This window comes from Geotrypetes seraphini, chromosome 2 (assembly GCF_902459505.1).
Source record: "Geotrypetes seraphini chromosome 2, aGeoSer1.1, whole genome shotgun sequence".
Lineage (NCBI taxonomy): Eukaryota > Metazoa > Chordata > Amphibia > Gymnophiona > Dermophiidae > Geotrypetes > Geotrypetes seraphini.
In genome coordinates this window covers 394,851,135-394,872,700 of record NC_047085.1, presented here as the reverse complement: position 1 = coordinate 394,872,700, position 21,566 = coordinate 394,851,135, and the positions used below count along the sequence as shown (strand labels likewise).

At 45.8% G+C, this 21,566-nt stretch overlaps 2 protein-coding genes across 2 annotated transcripts in view; both read left to right on the top strand.

Annotated features, from left to right (window-relative positions):
- Positions 1-15,034: 15,034 nt before the first annotated feature.
- The window catches only part of FAM221A (family with sequence similarity 221 member A), a 226,730-nt gene continuing 220,198 nt past the window's right edge, over positions 15,035-21,566 (top strand). Inside the window, exon 1 of the mRNA XM_033930865.1 lies at positions 15,035-15,159. The gene's annotated coding sequence lies outside the window, so the exon portion shown is untranslated. The remainder of the gene's footprint in view (positions 15,160-21,566) is intronic.
- The window catches only part of CCDC126 (coiled-coil domain containing 126), a 28,736-nt gene continuing 22,204 nt past the window's right edge, over positions 15,035-21,566 (top strand). Inside the window, exon 1 of the mRNA XM_033930869.1 lies at positions 15,035-15,159. The gene's annotated coding sequence lies outside the window, so the exon portion shown is untranslated. The remainder of the gene's footprint in view (positions 15,160-21,566) is intronic.

Sequence of the window (21,566 nt, the reverse complement as noted above, 5' to 3'; positions counted from 1 at the left end):
CAAATATAGCCCCTCCCTTTTTACTAAACTGCGATAGCAGTTTTTAGCGCAGGGAGCTGCGCTGAATGCCCCGCACTACTCTCGATGCTCATAGGCTCCCTGCGCTAAAAAACGCTATTGCGGTTTAGTAAAAGGGAGCCATAGTACAAAATATAGACAGCAGATATAAATTCTCAAAACGGACACATTTTGATCACTAAATTGAAAATAAAATCATTTTCCTACCTTTGTTATCTGGTGATTTCATGAGTCTCTGGTTGCACTTTCTTCTTCTGACTGTGCATCCAATATTTCTTCCCTTCTTCAGCCTCCTGTATCTTCCTCTCCTCCAGACCTCATTCTCTCCCCCAACTTTTTCTTTCTTTCTGTCTTCCTGTTCCCCCTTTCTTTATGTTTCCCTTCTTTGTCTCCCTGCCTACCCCCTTTCTTTCTTTCTCCCTGCCCTCCCCCAAGCCACTAGGTTTGCCGCCACCATCGGGGAACAGGCCCCCAAGCCACCGCCATTCCAAGCTTTCCCTGCAGAAGCATCACGCTGACCAGCATTCCACTCCCCGACGTCAATTCTGATGTCAGAGAGGAAGTTCTGGGCCAGCCAGGCAGCAGTTGGCTGGCCCAGAACTTCCTCTCCGATGTCAGAATTGACATCAGGGAGAAGAATGCTGGTTGGTCCAACGCTTCTGCAGGGAGAGCTTGGGGCTTGCGGTGGGGGACATTGGGGAGTGGAAGGCTGATCGGCCCGGTAGATCGGGACAGCAACATGAGTCTATCATGAAGCCTGGGATGGGCTCCACGATCAACTCATGTTGCCTTCCCGATCTACCGGTCGATTGCGATCGACTTATTGGGCATCCCTGCTGTTATGCACCTGGGAAGCCAGAATCCATGCAAGTCTTATACCCTTAATGGCGAGATCCTAGCAAAAACGGTAGCAGAACGAGACTTGGGGGTAATCGTCAGTGAGGACATGAAGTCTGCCAATCAAGTGGAGCAGGCTTCGTCCAAGGCAAGACAAATCATGGGCTGCATACAAAGGGGTTTCGTCAGTCATAAGGCGGAAGTCATTATGCCATTGTATAGATCCATGGTGAGGCCCCACCTGGAATACTGTGTGCAATTCTGGAGGCCGCATTATCGCAAGGATGTGCTGAGACTGGAGTTGGTGCAAAGAATGGCCACCCGGATGGTCTCGGGACTCAAGGATCTACCATACGAAAAACGGCTTGACAAATTACAGCTATACTCGCTCGAGGAGCGCAGAGAGAGGGGGGACATGATCGAGACGTTCAAGTATCTTACGGGCCGCATCGAGGCGGAGGAAGATATCTTCTTTTTCAAGGGTCCCACGACAACAAAAGAGCATCCGTTGAAAATCAGGGGCGGGAAACTACGAGGTGACACCAGGAAATTCTTTTTCACTGAAAGAGTGGTTGATCGCTGGAATAGTCTTCCACTACAGGTGATTGAGGCCAGCAGCGTGCCTGATTTTAAGGCCAAATGGGATCGGCACATGGGATCTATTCACAGGGCAAAGGTAGGGGAGGGACATTAAGGTGGGCAGACTAGATGGGCCGTGGGCCCTTATCTGCCGTCTATTTCTATGTTTCTATGTTTCTAGTCAATCAGCCAGTGCCTACGCCTCTCCTCCACCCTGGCGTCTCTCCTCCTGTCTGCACCTTTTCTTTTTCAGCACTCCCCCACTGGCTTCTCAAAACCCCATTTGGAAGACCTCCGCACGTGCGCGGATGTCAACATGATGATGCTAGGCATCAACGGCTACGCATTTCCTGATGCCCTCAGCCTCCGCCCCTAATTTAGTGTGCAGCCAACTCACAAAGTTTGCGAGACACTGCATTAGATTGTACACCACCCAGCTCTTTATGACAATAAAAACAAACAACCCCCCCACACCTTTTTTTCAATTGGTTAACTTAATCCACGTTTGTCAAAACAAAATATAAATGTGCATGTGTGGATAAGGAGGAAAAAAGGATCTCAGAAATCTAAACCATACATTGCATTGACTTCTTTTGGATATCCTTGGATTGAATTATCTTTCATCAATCCAAAAATAAAAACCCAAAATTATTTTTTGTGTTTTAATCTTGTATATTTTTTGTAATTATTTTTATAGGATTAAAAAAAAAAATCAACTTTTTAACTTGTTTATAAACCTGACGCAGTCCATACTATACATTGCTGGTTTAGACTTAGTAAAGCACACTTAGGCCTAGATGCACAAAAGTCCATCGATATTACCGAATGGATCGCTGATGGCCAATTCGCTAGCCGATTCCCCAACAGTGATCAATGCATAAACAAGTTTGTATGCAAATGACTGATTCAATCGCTCATTGAGAAATTGACACATGCGCAAAGCCTTAACAGCAGTGTCAGGAAAGCAGCCTCCTATCAGGGCTGTTAGGGCTTCTGGTTTTATTGTTTTTTTTAATGGCACAGATGTGCTGTGCAGTGGCGTACCAAGGTGGGGGAGGGGGATGGTCCGCCCTGGGTGCAGCCTTAGGGGGGGTGCACAGCCGGACAGGTCCGGAAAATTCCTGGGCTGCGACAGCACTCAGCGGCATCAGCGCCCCCCCTCCACGACGGCACTCAGCGGCATCGGCGCCCCCCCTGCCCCGTGACAGCACTCAAGTTCGGCCTCCTCCCGGCATCAGCAGAACTTCAGATTGGCAACAGGTGCTCAGTCAAAAGCTTCCCCTGACTCATCTTCCTGTTTCCGCCCAGGCAGTTCAGTCAGGGGAAGCTTTTGACTGAGCACCTGTTGCCAATCTGAAATTCTGTTGATGCCGGGAGAAGGAGGCCGAACTTGAGTGCTGTCGCGGGGCAGGGGGGGGTGCGATGCCGCTGAGTGCCGTCGCAGAGGGTGGGGGCGCTGATGCCGCTCAGTGCCGTCGCGGGGGGGGGGGGGCTTGCCGATCTTGTTGCCAAAATCGGAAAGGTGAAGGAGAAAGATGGGCCTGTGGTGGATGGAGAGATTGAGAGAAGGGGACAGATGATGGAAGTGGGGGAAAAAGAGAGAAGGGGCAGATGATGGAAGTGGAGAGAAGGGGGAGAGAGAAGAGGGCAGATGATGGAAGTGGGGGAAAGAGAGAGAAGGGGCAGATGATGGAAGTGGAGAGAAGGGAGAGGGAGGAGAGGGCAGAGGATGGAAGGAGGGGATAATTAAAAGGAGGGCACATGATGGGGGAAAAGGATTGAGTTAGGGAAATACTGGAGGGGGTGAGGGAAAGATGTGGCGAGCTGTAGTAGACAGTAAAAAAGGAAATTGATGAGAGGGTAGTAAGAACGTAATCTAGATGGATGCAGAAAATTAATTGAAAAGGAAAATGAGGGAAGAAAGGGATTGCAGAAGAGAGGTGTGGGAGAGGGAAGGAGAGGAGAGAGATGCCAGACCAATGGGGGTGAAAGGAGAGATGGAAGGGGGAGGCATACAGTTTCTGGAAGGGGCATAGAAGGAGATAAGATGCCATATAGGGACAGAGAGATGGCAGACAGTGGATGGAAGGGAGTAACAAGAAGATGAGGAAACCAGAAACCAGAGAAGACAAAGGTAGAACAAAAATTTTCTATTTATTTGTTGCTTTAGGAAACATGTGTCACTGTTTCTGTGGTGTTGCATTGTATGCAGAGTCCAGCTTCTTGCTGGTTCAATTTAACCTTTGTCTATGTATTTCTATTTTATCCCCCCTTTTACAAAACTGTGGAGCGTTTTTTAGCATCAGCCGTGGTGGTAGCAGCTCTGATGCTCAGAATTCCATGACCGTCAGAGCTGTTGCCACCGTGGCTAAAATCCACACTACAGTTTTGTAAAAGAGAGAGGGGTTAGTTTGTGATGACATATTCCATACTAGGCGAAGGTATTTTCTGTGTTCTGTGTGTTCGAAAGACATGGTTTTCTGTTAGGATTGATGGTGTAGGATTGATCTGTACTAGAGAGTTGCACGGGGACAGAAATCCCACCCATCCCCGCCTGTCCCCGCCAGGATCCTCTCTATCCCCACCCGTCCCCATCAGGATCCTCTCCGCCCCACCCGTCCCCGTCAGGATCCTCTCCTTCCCCACCCATCCCCGCAAGGAATTACTTCCATCCCCGCCCGTCCCCATAAAAAGCAGCAATTACTTCTGACAGGATCATCAATTCCAGTTTCTTTTGTGTTTGCGCTGCTGTTTTCCTTGTGGAATCTCTTTGGTGGAACCCTTTTTTTGTTTTCTGTTCAGGTAATTAACTTATAAACCCCCTCTTTTACTAAGGCTGACGTGTCCATTATATTATATGGACGAACCCTGCTTCCAAAGCCTTCCATCCCCATGGGAGTCCCGTTGGCTAGAGAGGGGTCCCCGTGGGAGTCCCGTGGGCCAGAGGGGGGTCCCCGTGGGAGTCCTGTGGGTTAGGGTGTGATTCCCGCGGGAACCCCGCAGGACCCGCGGGATTCCCGTGATCCCCGTTCCCATGCAGATCTCTAATCTGTACTAGTCTGGCTTGTTTAGTTTTACAATGGATGTATTGATGTACTGCTCACTGCATATGTAAGATGCTGCCTTTTCCTAGGTACTCATGTGTGACATGTGGCTTGTTACTAAAAATCATGTTTTTCATACAGATGGGGGGGGGGGGGGCAAAAAATGATGGGCCCCGGGTGTCACATATGCTAGGTATGCCACTGGTGTTGTGTTAAACACAACTTGTCCCATTACAAAAAAAGCCCCTGTGCCATGCTATCCCACCCTGCACCAGCACCCCAAGTCACCGTCCACTACCATCCTGACCCACGGCAAAATGGCAGGAGGGATGCCCACTCCCTCCTACCACAAAGGAACTTACTCTCTCTCCCCCAGCCCCAATAAAGGCAGGAGGGATGCCCTCTCCCTCCTGCCACGAAGGAACCAGCTCCCCTGTCCGAAAAAAGGCAGGAGGGATTGCTCACTCCTTCCTGCCACGAAGGCGCCCACTGCCTCCCCCCCTCCCCCCCCAAAAGGCAGGAGGAATGGCCACTCCCCCTCCAGGCCCCTCTGCCCCGTACTTTAAAAGTTGGGAGCAGGAGGTACTGAAAACACTTCCTGCTCTTCCTCCCTCAATCACGACACTGGGCCTTAGGCCCTGGAAAGGAGCTTAAGGAAGTCCCTGATTGGCTCAGACGCCTCAGGCCAGAGATAATCAGGGCCATAGGCTCCTTTCCGTGCATCACATGATGCACCGGAGAGGAGCCTAAGGCCCAGTGTTCGTTGTGGGAGGAGGAGCAGGGGTTGTTTTCAGTACCTACTGCTCCCAACTTTTAAGCTAAGGGGGCGAGGGGCCTGGAGGGGGAGTAGATACCTTTATGGTAGGAGGAAGTAGGTATCCCTCCTGCCTTTTTTCAGGGAGGGGACAGGAGGGAGTGGGCATCTCTTCTGCCTTTCTTTTTCGGCTGAGGGTAGGAGGCATCTTTGTAGCATGAGGGAGTGGGCATCCCGCCTGTTTTTTTTTTGGGTGTGGAGGAGGGAGTTCTTTTGTGGCAGGAAGGAATGGGCATCCCTCCTGCCGTTTGTTTTAGGTTTGGGGGAGCGTGATTGTTGGGGAGGGACAGATATTTTGCATGTGTGTAATACACACAGAATATCTGTACCATTGGGAAAAAAAACCCGGCAGACCAGTCGGTAACACAGTTACTGACAGGTCTACAGCAATCAGGTTTTATGATTGGTAAAACCCGATGCTAAATAGCCAAGCGATGTTTGTGCATCAATCTCTTGGCTATTTTGAATGGGGTTTTACTAATTTTCATAGGTCGGGTCGTATCGTTAAACCGGCGATTGAGAGGAAAAACACCTGGTGAACAGTTTTGTGCATTGGGGAATCTGATATGATCGATCGCTAAACTAGTTAAAAACAGTTTCGCAACAATCAGGACATGATCGCTAAGTTTTGTGCATCCCTCTTTGTGCTGCAAGGCACTGGATTAGTAACGTTACTAAACAAAAGCTGCAGTGCCCACCAACTTCATCTGATTTACTTGAGCAGCAACTTTGGCTGCACGTGAGTGGTCACCACACACATGCGCTGCTGCCCCCCTGCAAGTAATAGTGTGAACTTTACTACTTCAGCCCGAGCAGAGAACAAGTGCGGCTGCGTATAAATTACTGCCGGGAAGAAGAAGCGGTGTTTAGACATCTGGGAGAAGCCTGGGTGAATAAAGAAAGAACCTCGTTTCAGCTCTTCTGTGACGTAATTCCTCTTCGTCCGCTGCGTCTGACTGCCGGAAACAGGAAATTGCTTCAGAGGAGGACGGGGCACAGAAGAAAGAAAGCTGCAGGACTGGTGCTAGGTGATCTAAGAGGTGCGTTTAACTAGAGGAGGAGGAGTGGGGGGATGCTGGGTCGACCAGGAGGAGAGGGGCAGAAATTGCAGACTACTGGGAGGAGTTCTAGGTTCCCGAATGCCTATGACTTAATATCTTTGAAAATAAGTAAAAGCGAGGAAGAGAAGTAGCTTGCGTGTGTATGTTTTCTTTAATAGCTTGGAAGCTGCAGATGTAATGCTGATGTTTCTGTTTTTGATGTTACGGTTTTTTTAAAATTAGGCATAGTTACTGACCCATTTTATTAACAATGGAACATTATTTTAGTTGGAGGGATCCAATAAACTAAACTTCAGCGGGGCCATGGTTCGTGGGGCCACTACTACTGATCATTTCTAGGCACACATTCACCCCCTTTCAACGTTTATATTTCTAGGTTTTGAGTATCATTTTAGTAAATTATTGGTTTCAGGTTGGGTTTTTTTTTAATAGGAGTTAATTATTATTGACACTAGTCTTATAGCCCGTTATACTAACGGGTGCTAGAATATCTCTCTCTCCTTAGCCGCTTTCTGTCTTTCTTTTTTTCTGTTCTTCCTTAACGCATCTGCTTATTTAGCTCCAGCTCCTGTTAATAAGGGAAGTGAGTAATTATGTTTAAATTCCCAACCTCCATTATCAACGCAACTGCAGCTGCAAAAGAGCCATTACTTATTCTGCACGCCAAGTAACTACTGGGGGGGGACTCCTCGGTCTGAAGCTGACACCCCCTGATCTTCTGTAACCACCCAGCAAACCAAAAATCAGGCTTCTGTACATACAATAGTTGTAGAACAAAACTGACAAATAATAGAATGTTTTTGGCTTATTAATGTGAATTCACTGGCTGAATAATACCATAAAATCAAAATGGTGGTACATTTCTCTTTCCTCCCGCAAGGAATCGCTAGCGAGAGCATTACCAGTTTGCTCCTGGAGGGAGAGGGTGTCTGCAGCCTGTGGGAGGCAGAGTAAGGCCAGCGATCCAGCTGCTGCTGCTCATTCATTGAAGGAGGGGGGCTCCAATCATCCTTCAGCAGACCCACAATGCACAGAGAGCACCAAAATAGAAATCTGGCCGGGTAACATGGTGATCCTTCCCACCTTGGGTTAAAACATCCTGCTCGGAGCAATCGTGGCTCGTTTCTTCCCCCTCCCCCCTGATCAGTCCCGGCGCGCAGCCCCTGGCGAACCGACCTTTGTGCTCTTTTCTGGGCTAGAGGCGTGTGGATGGAGAAATCGACCCAGTGTCGGCAGAGGGTGGCATGAATGAATTGCCTCGGCTCTGCTGCAATGGGTGGTGTCCGACAGGTATCTAGGGAGTCCCTCCTATTCTCCCCCTGCTAGAAATAAACCCCCTTAATGCCAGTTGAGCTCTCAGGTAGCATCGAACGTGTTCTCTGACATCTGAGCTGGGGGAAGCAGCATCAACCCCAACCCCTTTTCCCCCCATCATCATCTGTGGGTGCAGCTAGCTGAAAGCAGCGACTCCGACCTTTATCGGGCCCTCCAGTAGCTCGCACTCCCACATCCCTGCCCTCCCAGCAGGGAGTTTTAAAGCAGCTACACGCAGCGGCGCGAGGTGGAGAGCAGGGAGGCTGTTGTGACATAATAAGCGTGCATGCGCGCACTTGCCGGCACATCCCGACAGATCAGGGATCAGGGAACACGCGGCGAGAGTGCGCATGCGCGCGTAGCGTTTTATTATTATAGAAGATTGCAGTCTGAACTAATTTCCAGTCTGTTTCTTCTTGATGTGGACTTGAGTCATATTTTTTGATGAAGTTATATTATATCATTATTGCTTTTGATTGTTCACATAATTTGGTTGAAATATTCAATAAAGCTTTAAAAAAATAATTTTAACAGGTAACACTTTTTCCCACAGAGCCAAAGTGAGTAAAATGGACTAACATTAGCTTTTGAAGGTAACCCTTCCTTTTTCCAAAGCTAATAAAAAAAATACATTGTTAGTCCAATAAAAAAAGGTATCACATTATTGCTTTTAGAACTATATATTACTACAGCAGCCAAAAAAGAGTTAGTGGACATGTCTGAAAAATACAATATTGGAAACAGCCAGTTAGAACCAATCCAACATCCTTTCTAGTGCAATCTTTTTTCGGCCAGAAGTTGGAAGGAGGGACGTGGCGGCAAGAAGGTTCCGGTCTGAGCAGCCCTGTGTCACACGTGCAGGAAGCTTCCATTCCAACAGGCTGGTATGCCCACCCCAGGAGGTGTGAAGGAGCCGACCCAGGAGTTGCACTTGCAGGTTTGTTTGGGTTTTATTTTTATTTTTTGCCATCAGGAGGGAGGGAGTGCGAGAATGAGAGGGCTGTTGCACCGGCAATGTGGAGGGAGGGGGTCTGCTGGACTCATGAGGGGGGGCCTGCTACTGCACCCGCAATGGAGAGATGGGGCTGCTGGACACACAATTGTGCAGAGGAGGGCACGACGGTAATTTGTGGCAGATACTTCACTATGGGGTCAAGGCCATTCACTGCTTCATGGGGTGGTGAATGGCCTTGTCCCTGTACCCACGACATCCAGTCTTTTCCCTCCCCCCCATTCCTGCGGGTTACACGCAGCTAGCTGCGGGTAATAGTCACTGTGTCATCCCCTTTATCATCTTGGTAGTTCTTCTTTGAACCTTTTCTAGTGCTGCTATAGCTTTCTTAAGATAAGGAGACTAGAATTGAATGCAGTATTCCAGGTGAGGTTGCACCATGGAGCGATACAGAGGCATTATAACATTCTTAGTCTTATTAACCATCCCTTTTATAATAATTCCTAGCATCTTGTTTAATTTTTGGCCGCCGCCACACATTGGGCGAAAGGTTTAATTGTATTGTCTACAATGATACCCAGATCTTTTTTTTTGAGTGCTGGCCCCCCTCCCTAGCATCTGGTAACTGTGATTTGGGTTATTCTTACCAATATGCATCACTTTGCATTTGTTCACATTAAATCTCATCTGCCACTTGGATGCCTAGTCTTCCAATTTCCTAAGGTTTTTCTTGCAATTTTTCACAACTTTAAACAGTTTAGTGTCATCTGCAAATTTAATCACCTCGCTCGTCGTTCCTAGTTCCAGATCCTTTATAAATAAGTTAAATAACACCGGTCACTGTACTGATTCTTGTGGCACTCCATTGAGAAAAATGATAATTTAAACCTACCCTCTGTTTTCTATTTGATAAGCAATTCCTAATCCACATCTGAACTTTGGGAGAGAAGGCGAAATATTGGTCTAGGGACTAGGATGGACAGGACAGATACTGGATCATGGAGCAAGAGGAGGAAAGAACAGCAGAAAATTAAAACTAAGAATTGGAGATTAGGAGCAATGTTGGACCATGAGGAGGAGGCGAGGAGATGATAAACTGTGGAGGAAGGGACAGGAGGGAAGAGAGATGGGAGAGGAAGATAGAGGAATAAAGGGGAGAGGGACAAGAGTTGCTGAGTTAGAAGAATGGAAGGAGAAGATATACTAGAAATTGTGGAATCGGAGAGACGAGGTGGTGGCAAGGAGATGAATGAGAGGAAGATAGTAAGTACAGAGGTAGAAATATGGTAATGAGGAGTAGAGAATCAGATATTGAGTACAGAGGAGTAGGTGATAGAAGGGATTAGAAAATGGAACTTGTGAGATGGGAGAACTAGAGCATGAGAAATGTAAAGTTGGTAGGTAGATGAAAAAGAAGGAAAAGGGTGAAATTTGAGTGGATGGAAATGCAGCGAGAGATAAAAAGGAAAGATCAGTATATCAAAGACAGATGTTGAGAGAGAGAATGAAACAAGACAAGAGAGAGGAATAAAGACATGGACAGCAACCACTGGATAGGGAATTTATTAGAAGACATAGGAAAGTAGAAGATGCATACACCTGGGAGGAAGACTGTTATTTCTGTTTTATCAAACTTATGGTCCAGCACACTTAAAGTAAAGCATACAACAGAAAAGGGTCATAAAATGAATACATCACAGAAACAAGAACATTAGCACAGTCTTCAAAAACCTTCCACAAACCCAACAACTGGCTACAGCAGGGATAGAGATCTGAAACAGTTGGAAAGACAAAATATAATGATCCATCTATAAGATATCTAAAGAAAGGACATTAGATGCTTTTTGCATTGATTAGCATCTATAGACCCACGCAACTGATCCAAGTGAGAGAGGGGAGTGGCACGGGGGAGTGTACATCCTGTAAAGGATAAATTAGAGGTAAGTCACCATATAATAATAATAACTTTATTTTTCTATACCGCCATAGTCAGGTGACTTCTAGGCGGTTTACACTGTAAGAAGGCTGGACATTCAGCGAATAACAAGAGGTCTCAATACAATACAATAAGTCAACATACAATACAATACAAAACAATACAATACAATACAATGAGTCTGTATACAACACAGTACAATATAATACAACGAGTCTAAATATAATACAATAAGTCTAAAGACAACAACATACATAAGTCTAAATACAGAATCGTACAATGAGTCTAAATATACAATAGTGTAGAGGGAAAGTTACAGATTGGAGTTCAATGGGTAATGAGTAACTGAGTATTTCTTTAGAACTTCCATTTGAATTGGAGTACTATGGATAGCGAATATCTGAATACATGAGGGGCATCTTGAGAGAAAGAAAGAAAGAAAGAAAGGCGTTTAAAGGGAGGGGAGTCCTAGTGCAGGAGGGGACAATTTTAGTCAGTGAATTTTTTCGAATAGGGCAGTTTTGATCGATTTGCGGAATGCACTGTAAGACAGGTTGGGTTCGTTTATGTAGTTTTTCAGCCAAACTTGCTGTCTGTTCGCTTGGAACTTAAAGGTTCTATCCAGGAATGATTTGTATCTGCAGCCCGTAATCTTTGGGTATGCAAATATGTTTTTGTTTCTGGTCGCTCGTGTGGGGTTGTGTAGGATGAAGTGAGTTTGTAGGTATGAAGGTGCTATGAGGGATGAAGGGCCAAAGACTATTGTGGACCTTATATGAATTATGACAAAGGATGGAAATATTTGACTTCAATTATGCAGCTTTGAAAACTAAAGAAGATTTTTATTTGGTGTGGGTAGTACAAGCATTCTTGGAACAGCAATGAGTTCTACAGAAAAACTGTAGTGGAAGCATTTCCAAGAAGCAGTTCCACTGTGACTGAACAACTCTATCTGGATAGGAAGAGCACTTGTTGTGAAAGTAAATGCTTGATCCAAGTGGGTGCAGCCCTCCTGGAGGCAATGGGGTCTGGATCCAGGTGGGTGCAGCCCTCCTGGAAACAAAGATCCTGCTCTTTCCTTCTTTGCTTAATCCTGCCCCCACAGGTGAATTGTAGGTCATTGGTACAGGACAAGACAAAGAGCCAGACATAACAGGTCAGTATGGTGGCTTGTCCCATACCAAAACCAGCAGTGGCTGCCAAAGGAAAATTATTCTCTGGTCTTAAAGATCCAGAGATTCTTGCTTTTACCCAGGACCCTGTTCTTCAATTCCTCAATTCATATCAAAGCAGCTGGTCAGCTCTGGAGATAAAATAAAATATGGAGGGGTATGGAGCACTCCATGATAAACATGTCTGTTCTGCTCATATCATTAAACATTTGACAGATAAACTTAACCAATTGCAATACATAATAAAGTGAAAAAAATAACCCCAAGTCACCAATTTGAGTGCAATCTGCACTAAGAGTGTGGAAGATTTTATAGATAAACCCTAGTTTCTTCAATCTGGTAATCACGGCCTCTATTCTTGTCAAGACTGGACAAAGGAAAAAAACAAGATATCCAGATTCCTCGGCATCTTTGAGACAGGCAGGCAAATGGACACCTGAAAGGGTAGGCTTCAGGAATAGAGAGTCTGTCTACTAGAAAGATTACCGAGGTAAGAACCTAATCTTTCTTCTTCTAGTGTGACAAGACACGCCATTCCTGAATGTATGGGACGTATCAAGCAGTTCCTCAAGCTTAGGGTAGGACAGGTAAGCCTGCTATTGGAAGTGAAGATCCAAATGAGTCCTTTTGGCTGCCAGGTTTACCCTGTAAAAAAACTGTGTGAACATATGGAGAGAAGATCAAGTGGCAGCTCTACAGATTTTTTCTGGGGATACCACCGAAGATTCTGCCCATGAGGAAGCAATGCTTCTAGTAGAGTGCTCCTTTACGGATATAGGGGGGTGTTTTCTACTTCCAATTATAGACTGAAGAAATGGCCAAATGGATCCACCTCAAAATGGTCACTTTTGGGGCTGGCTGACTTTTAAAGGCAGCCCCAGCCAGTACAAACAGATGATCCGACAATTGAAATTCATTCATGATCTCTAGATACCGCAGCAAGAGTATGCACACATGTAATAATTTCAACACCTGATCTTTCTTGATCCCAAGGGTGTGAAGGCAGGCAAGCATACTTCTTGATTGATATGGAAGCTGAAAACCATTTTCAGTAAAAAAGATGGAACTATTTGCAAGATCATGCCTGAATCTGAAATCCAAAGAAATGGATTGCTGCATGATAAAGCCTAAAGTTCCAGCACTCTTTGGGTGAAGGTAATCGCCACCAAAAACACTGCCTTTATGGTAAGGTCCAACAAGGAAGCTTGTTCCAAAGGTTCATAGGGCACTCTTGTTAGCTCCCTGAGAACTAGATTAAGATTCTATGTCAGAAGAGGCTGTTGCACCAGAGGGTGGAGCCATAATGTGCCATTCAAAAACCTAGCCACATCTGGATGTGCAGCTATGGTGCTCTTATCCTGGGCCAAAAACTGGAAAGCCAATGTGACAGTGTGAAGTTCCTGTCACTCACCAACAGAAGGAGCCTAAGCAGTGGAGAGTATGGAGCTAATTTGTATAAGAGCTGAAAAGGTACCTGGGATCTGTCCACTCACTCCATGCAAAAGGGTGCTGAAAAGAATAGCTCCAGGACAGAGAGCTGTGAAAAGCAGAAGCTCCTCTGGTTGCTGGGTGACCCTCAAGGGGAGGAATGCTGGTCTCTGACCTAACCCTTGCTAAGCCTGTTAGACCAATCTGCTTGGGAGGGGGAGGGGATAACCAAGAGCGTACCCCAGGCTTGATGACCACTTCAGCAAGATAACTTTCTTGCCCATGAAAAATGCCCGTTTGTCTGAGGGAGTTTTTAGCCAGAAAACAAATAACTGTTGGAACACCCTCTCTACTTATCTGATCTGGTCCCCCATGACTTTTTTCTTTACCTGAAGATAAATGAAATATTGAAAGGAAGATATTTTGATGGCATCAAGTATAACACGATGATAGTTCTGATGGACATTCCAGAAAGAGTTCCAAAATTGCTTTGAAGGGTGGACTAAGTGCTGCATAGCTTCCCAAGGAGAGTACTTTGAAGGTGACCCTAGTTATATTCAGCAATGAGGTATATAGCACTTTTTCTAGGATGAGTTCACAAACTTAATTGTCAGACCTCATATGTTTTTGATATCTATAAATTGTGATCTTTTTTTGAGATGGATTTCTTTTAAGTTCTGGTTTTGAAGCTAGCTTTATAAAATAAAATTTGAAGTTCAAAAAGTGATGGAACTGGATATATGTGTTCTAAGTAGTGCAGGGTGGCACATTTTGAGCATTTCTTTTTAATTAGAATTTCACAAAAGATGTCAAAACTAACTTTATAATTTTTTACACAAGATATTAATAAAGACAAAGTAGCTTTTTGTTTTAGAAGGGGTGAATACATATATTTTTGCAACATAATTTACATTTCTCCTTCCAGCTATTGCTACATTGATAGATACTGTGCTAGTGTTAGAATTTTATTTTATTCTTTTTTTTTTTTCCATTAAGGTATGTCCATGAAGATGTTAAGCATTGCTTTCAAGAATGTGGAAGATAAATCTAGATAAAAGGTAGCTAATGGAAAGTATTAAAAAATAATAAAATTAAAATTGAATGGAGAGAAAATTGAACAGAAGATTGATCAGATAAAAGCACATGTTTATTTTTTGGTTTTTTTTTAAGGATTCAACGAGTTTGACTTTTATAGAAGAATTCAAGAACTATGAAATTGAATGAAGAAAAGTAAAAAAGCAAGCACAATTAAGAATCTGGAAGAATGGGTCCTAGGTTAAGTAAATGTATGTTTTGTTTCAGTGTTTGTATGATCATGTTAGAGATTAATTTACATGATTAGTAATAACCAATTTGAACTAGATCACCAAATCTATAAATAAAGGAATATGAATATACATATAAAATAAATACATAGATAATAGGGTTATTTAATGGGTATCGAAGCAGATGTCTTCCTAACCATTTGTTTGGCAGGTGCAATTGGTAAAATAAAAATTTATTTATTTATTTTTAATAATTCTTTATTCATTTTCAAATTGAACAACAAGTGCACAAAAGAATATATTATACAAATTATTCCACAATAGCACATTAATATCTACCACATAAAAATCTAGTGATACAGTAACTCCCCCTACCACCCATCCTTCATCACATTTTCAATAGAAATATACACATATTATACATCATATTATAACATATTATGTAAAATTATTCCCAACTCCCTCCCCCCTTTAGTGTGCTGAAAAAGAGAAGAATTGATAACTATTCATCACAATATTTTGCCAAAGACCCCCATATTTTTATAAAATTAGTATATGTATATGTTAGGCATATATATGACAAGTACTATTTGTAATACTGTCTTCTTTGTTAGGCATCCCACTCGCAGGCCAGATCCCCATCTGGGAACCCTGCTTATGTAAAATTTGAGAGTAGATCAGGATCTCGCAACTCATCACAACAAGCTTCAGAAGGTTGTGAATCAACATCAAAATCCAGGTATGTATTTGGATCAGTTTTTGAGGTAGCAGCTGTATACCATAATGTTTAGTCCCCCCTCCCCAGTATTGTCACCTCAAAAATGTCCTTCATGCCAGAATATATTTATAGTGCAGACTCAGTCAAGTCAATAAATAGGGGGACCACAAATTCAATGATTACTGTGTGATGAGTGATTGAAGGTACTATGATAAATCGGATGCAGAATCACTCCAAAATAATAAATAATGGTTCATAAAGATAATATCAACTTATAGTGAAACCATGCTCAGAAACATGGAGGTGAAAACAAGGGGCAAACCCCTAAACTATCACCTCACCACTCAATCATCACATATTCAATATATTTTCAGTCGATAAAGGACTTATCTTAAATCCCAGGTTCCTGGGATTTAAAATAAGTCCTTTTTTGAAGAGTTATTGAACTATTATAATACGAAAAAGTATCAACCTGTGGGAACACAGCCAAATGAAGATTTTTACAATATCAACTGAAAATATATTGAATATGCGACGATTGGGTGGTGAGGTGATAGTTTAGGGGTTTGCCCCTTGTTTTCACCTCTGTCTCTGAGCACGGTTTCACTATAAGTTGATATTATCTTTATGAACTATTTATTATTTTGGAGTGATTCTGCATCTGATTTAGAATATATTTATAGACAACTAGAATGTAGTCCAGCTCTGAAAGATAAGGCACTGCTGTATGCAAAACATGCCTATTTTCTCTATAGTGGGGTTAATTTGTGCGCTGTGAATGATTTTATGCTTGTCCCATACCTGTTTGAATTTCAGATTGCATATTTGTTAATGTCTGTACCAGACCAATCCAGAATCGGTGGAAATTAAAGACTTATCAGTTGCCCTTCAGATAACTATTTTTTTGTTAAGTAAATTTTGCTAACCTCTGCTCCCCTCCACCTTTGCAAGCATTTGGTCAGTGAGACAGGCTCCATTTTGAGCAGTACTATAAGTTATCCTAATACAGAATGACACGATGACCCTTTCCCGCGGCTAACCATGGATGACTGCAGTAAAACCGCAGGAACGGGTAAAATTTATATCTGTTCACTGCTGGCATGGGGACAAACCTTTTCACCACTCCATGAGCAGTAAAAAGCTTTGTTCTTGTGGGGAACCTCACCCACCACAGCTCCCCGATATCCCACCATCGCAGGTCTGGTGGCTCCAGCCCAGCCCCCCCTTCGCTCGTGGGTCCAGTGGCTCCAGCCCACCCATCCCCCGCTCGTGGGTCCGGTGGCTCCAGCTGGATTCCCTCCCTCCCTGCTGCTGGCATACACCTTGCACAGCGAGCTACATAGGCTTACTCGATGATACTCATGGCCTTCCCTCTGCCAGGCTCCTCCTTATGATGCAACTTCCTTTTTTCGCAAAGAAAGGAAGTTGTGACATAAGGAGGAGCCTGACAGAGGGAAGGCCAAGAGATTCGTCAAGCAAGCCTTTGTTTGATGGCTCGCTCTGCAAGATTTGTGCCAGCAGCAGGGAGGGAGAGAAGCTGTCTGGACCTGCAAGCTAGCGCTGCCTCCTGGTCTCACTTTTTTTTCTTCAAAATATATTTTATTGAATTTTGGAGCAATAAAATTTACAAACTAAATCAACAGTGAGTAAATCATAAAGAACTACTCAACAAAGAGTACACAATTCCCAACCAGGTCCCAAACCCACAAACAGAGTAAACACCCAGTGTGTCGCAAATCAAAGAAATTCAAGCATTTAACAAAAGGCTGCGCACCCTAGGCGTCAAAGTTAACCAAAAAGGCTTTCAACGAGAGCAAAATGCACGCCCTGGCATCGTGTCCAGAGATAACAATAATCATTCCATGGAAGCCTGCTGCAGCAGCAGAATGCACCAATGCACAAGCGTAGGAGAATCAGAAGAAATCCAGCAGTGCAATATCGCCTTCTTTCCCAGCAAACAGCACGTTCTAAGAAGCTCCTACAGCCTTTTGGAGCAGATCTTGGAAGAGGCTCCATAGTAAATAATAGTGCTGGATGAAGCTCAACAGTATAGTGCCACATTGCCACAATTTGTTGATGGAACTTGTTTCCAAAAGTCTTGCACCCGCACACAAGTCCAAAATTGATGGCCAAAAGTTGCCGGAGAATAATGACACTCATGCAAACTCATGGAAACACTAATTAAAAGCAAATTGGACACGATCACACTAATTAAAAGCAAATTGGACACGATCTTGAATGAAGGGAATCTTCGGGATCCCAGTCAGCATGGATTCACCAAGGGTAGGTCCTGCCAATCCAATCTCATCAGCTTCTTTGAATGGGTAACAAGAAAGTTGGACTTGGGAGAGTCTTTGGACGTCGTGTACCTGGACTTCAGTAAAGCTTTTGACAGTGTCCAACACTGCAGGCTGCTAAGCAAGATGGAATCGATGGGGTTAGGAGAGACACTAACTGCATGGGTCAATGATTGGCTGAGTGGCAGACTTCAGAGGGTGGTGGTTAATGGTACCCTCTCTAAAACATCGGAGGTGACCAGTGGAGTGCCGCAGGGCTCGGTCCTGGGTCCACTCCTTTTCAACATATTCATAGGGGATCTGACTCAAGGGCTTCAAGGTAAAATAACACTATTCGCCGATGATGCCAAACTATGTAATATAGTAAGTGAATGCAGTTTACAGAATTATATGGCGCAGGACCTGCTTACATTGGAAAGTTGGTCCTCAACCTGGCAGCTAGGCTTCAATGCTAAGAAATGTAAGGTCATGCACCTCGGAAGCGGAAATCCATGCAGGATGTACTTCTTGAACGGAGAAACTTTAACTAGGACTTCAGCAGAACGAGATTTAGGAGTAATCATCAGTGCAGACATGAAAACTGCCAATCAAGTGGAGAAGGCTTCATCTAAGGCAAGGCAGATATTGGGTTGTATCAATAGAAGTTTCGTCAGCCGAAAGCCTGAAGTCATAATGCCGTTGTACAGGGCCATGGTGAGACCTCATCTGGAGTACTGTGTGCAATTCTGGAGGCCACATTACAGTAAAGATGTGCGCAGAATTGAATCGGTTCAACGGACGGCCACCAGGATGATCTCGGGGCTCAAGGGTCTCTCGTACGAAGAGAGACTGAACAAATTGCAGCTCTACACTCTTGAGGAACGTAGGAAGAGGGGAGACATGATCGAAACATTTAAGTACCTCACGGGACGTGTCAAAGTGGAAGATGATATTTTCTTTCTCAAGGGACCCTCAGCCACAAGAGGGCACCCGCTCAAACTCAGGGGCGGAAACTTTCATGGCGACACCAGAAAGTATTTCTTCACAGAGAGAGTGGTTGATCATTGGAACAAGCTTCCAGTGTAGGTGATCGAGGCAGACAGCGTGCCAGACTTTAAGAATAAATGGGATACCCATGTGGGATCCCTACGAGGGTCAAGATAAGGAAATTGGGTCATTAGGGCATAGACAGGGGGTGGGTAAGCAGAGTGGGCAGACTTGATGGGCTGTAGTCCTTTTCTGCCGTCATCTTCTATGTTTCTATGTTATCTTAGCCTTGTATAGAAAAGATGGAAATCTATACAAGCGCAATAAGAACTTGTAGTTCATTTCAATCAAAAGCACCTTGGAGGTCAAGTAGGCCGCTTTATGGAGCCCTCTTTTGATCATCTAGTCTGTAACCTGGTCTCACTTTAAAAACTAATTACGAGGGGGCGTTGCTTACCCAAGATGGCGGTCTGATGCATTTGTGGGGATGCTGTCGTGCTCTTGGTGGAGTGTTTCCTCTTATGGTATGGTGAAAAGAAAGTCAAAAATCCGAGTGCTTCCCGATGATGAAGCAGCAGCACCATTTGGCCCGAAGTATGCCTTCGTGGATTGCGGTTCACGAACCCCACAACCGGAGGTTTCCACGGCTGGAGAGAACGCGCAAGCTGAGGCGCGGGACTTCTCCTTCGAGGCTGCCACTCTATCTCCGGATGAGCGGAGTCCGCCTAGGTGCCCCGTTGTGATGGGAGGAGTCGTTTTTTGACATGTCGGCTTGGGATGCCCTCTTGCCGGCCTCTCTGTGTGGGAAGACTGACCCTGGAAGGGGGAAGGAGGAGCTCTCAAGAACGCAGCAGTTGGTGGTGAGATCACAGCAAGCTCAAGCAGTTTCTTTGAGTACTAAGGAGGCTGCAGCTACTTTGAGAGCTCAAGAAGTTTCCTTGAAAACCGAGGTGGTCACAGGTTCTAGAACTGAGATTGTTCCCTTACAAAGGCCTAAGGTAATTACTATGGAATCCATATGGGAGGCCATATCAAACATGCAAACTTCACTGGGGAATCAAATTCAACAACTATCTTAGTGTTGTACTACTGTGCTTCCAGAAAATTTGGAACTTAAAAATAAAGTATCAAGTCTGGAGAATAAAACGTATGACTTTGAGACTAAGATAAAAACGTTGGAAGTACAAGCTCTGACTTGGGCCAAGGACAGTGCTAGTTTGCACTTTAAACAGGAAATGATGGAAAACTCTATTATGAGATGTACCGTATTTTCGCGGATATAACGCGCATACCCCTCGCGCGTTATATGCCTGAGCGCGGTATACAAAATGTTTTTTACATATTTCACACCCCGCCCGACGCCCGATTCATCATCCGGAAGGACGCTCGCACCCCCACCGCTCGCACCCCCACCCCGAAGGACCGCCGACTCCCCGACAATATCGGGCCAGGAGGGAGCCCAAACCCTCCTGGCCACGGCGACCCCCTACCCCCACCTCGCACTACATTACGGGCAGGAGGGATCCTAGGCCCTCCTGCCCTCGACGCAAACCCCCCTCTCCCCAACGACCGCCCCCCCAAGAACCTCCGACCGCCCCCCCAGCCGACCCGCGATCCCCCTAGTGACCCCCACGACCCCCCCACCCCCCTTCCCCGTACCTTTGGTAGTTGGCCGGACAGACGGGAGCCAAACCCGCCTGTCCGGCAGGCAGCCAACAAAGGAATGAGGCCGGATTGGCCCATCCATCCTAAAGCTCCGCCTACTGGTGGGGCCTAAGGCGCGTGGGCCAATCAGAATAGGCCCTGGAGCCTTAGGTCCCACCTGGGGGCGCGGCCTGAGGCATATGGGCCCAACCCGACCATGTGCCTCAGGCCACGCCCCCAGGTGGGACCTAAGGCTCCAGGGCCTATTCTGATTGGCCCACGCGCCTTAGGCCCCACCAGTAGGCGGAGCTTTAGGATGGATGGGCCAATCCGGCCTCATTCCTTCGTTGGCTGCCTGCCGGACAGGTGGGTTTGGCTCCCGTCTGTCCGGCCAACTACCAAAGGTACGGGGAAGGGGGGTGGGGGGGTCGTGGGGGTCGCCAGGGGGATCGCGGGTCGGCTGGGGGGGCGGTCGGAGGTTCTTGGGGGGGGGGCGGTCGTTGGGGGGGAGGGGGGTTTGCGTCGAGGGCAGGAGGGCCTGGGATCCCTCCTGCCCGTAATGTAGTGCGGGGTGGGGTTAGGGGGTCGCCGTGGCCAGGAGGATTTGGGCTCCCTCCTGGCCCGATATTGTCGGGGAGTCGGCGGTCCTTCGGGGTGGGGGTGCGAGTGGTCCTGCCGAGGGGGGAGAAGAATCGGACGTCGAGGGGGGGCATCAGGCTTTCAGGATGGGGACAGACCTTCAAGGGGGGACAGGACTTCAAGGGGGGACAGGCAGACCTTCAAGGGGGACAGGCAGACCTTCAAGGGGGGACAGGACTTCAAGGGGGGACAGGCAGACCTTCAAGGGGGACAGGCAGACCTTCAAGGGGGGACAGGACTTCAAGGGGGGACAGGACTTCAAGGGGGACAGGCAGAACGAAGGGAGTGAAAAAGCTATAAAATAAACCCACTAGCGTGTCAATGTGTTGAGAGGAAGAGGTGGTCTGGGAAATTCTGCTGAGAAAACTCCGGGTCCATTTCCACCCCCCAGTTACCCTAGTCCACTCCACTCAACTGGTTCACATACTGAGTTGATCTTTGGGTGTTGTTCCTGGGATCTCTTTCAGTGGTTTGTCAGTATCTCCTTGTGGTCCAAGGAAGGAAACTTTGTTAACCTTAGCATTGACCTTCAGAATATATTTGTAACAGCGCTGCTTGTGTGGCATTACCGTAGGCTATGTAGTGATGGAAAGAAAAAAACAGACCTTTGCACATTTTTGCACTAGGTACGGTATATGGTATAGGTACCGTATATAGGTATAGGTATTCCTGCACAGCTAAGTCCTTGTGAAGTTACGGTACCTTGTTCTTTCTGTATTTGACATCTAGCAAGGTCTCTGTTTGGAAGGAATGATTTAAGTTATGGTAAAAGCAGATAGCGTTGCTGGTTTTAAAAAGGTTTGGAAAAATTCCTGGAGGAAAAGTCCATAGTCTGTTATTAAGACATGGGGGAAGCGTCTGCTTGCCCTGGATCGGTAGCAT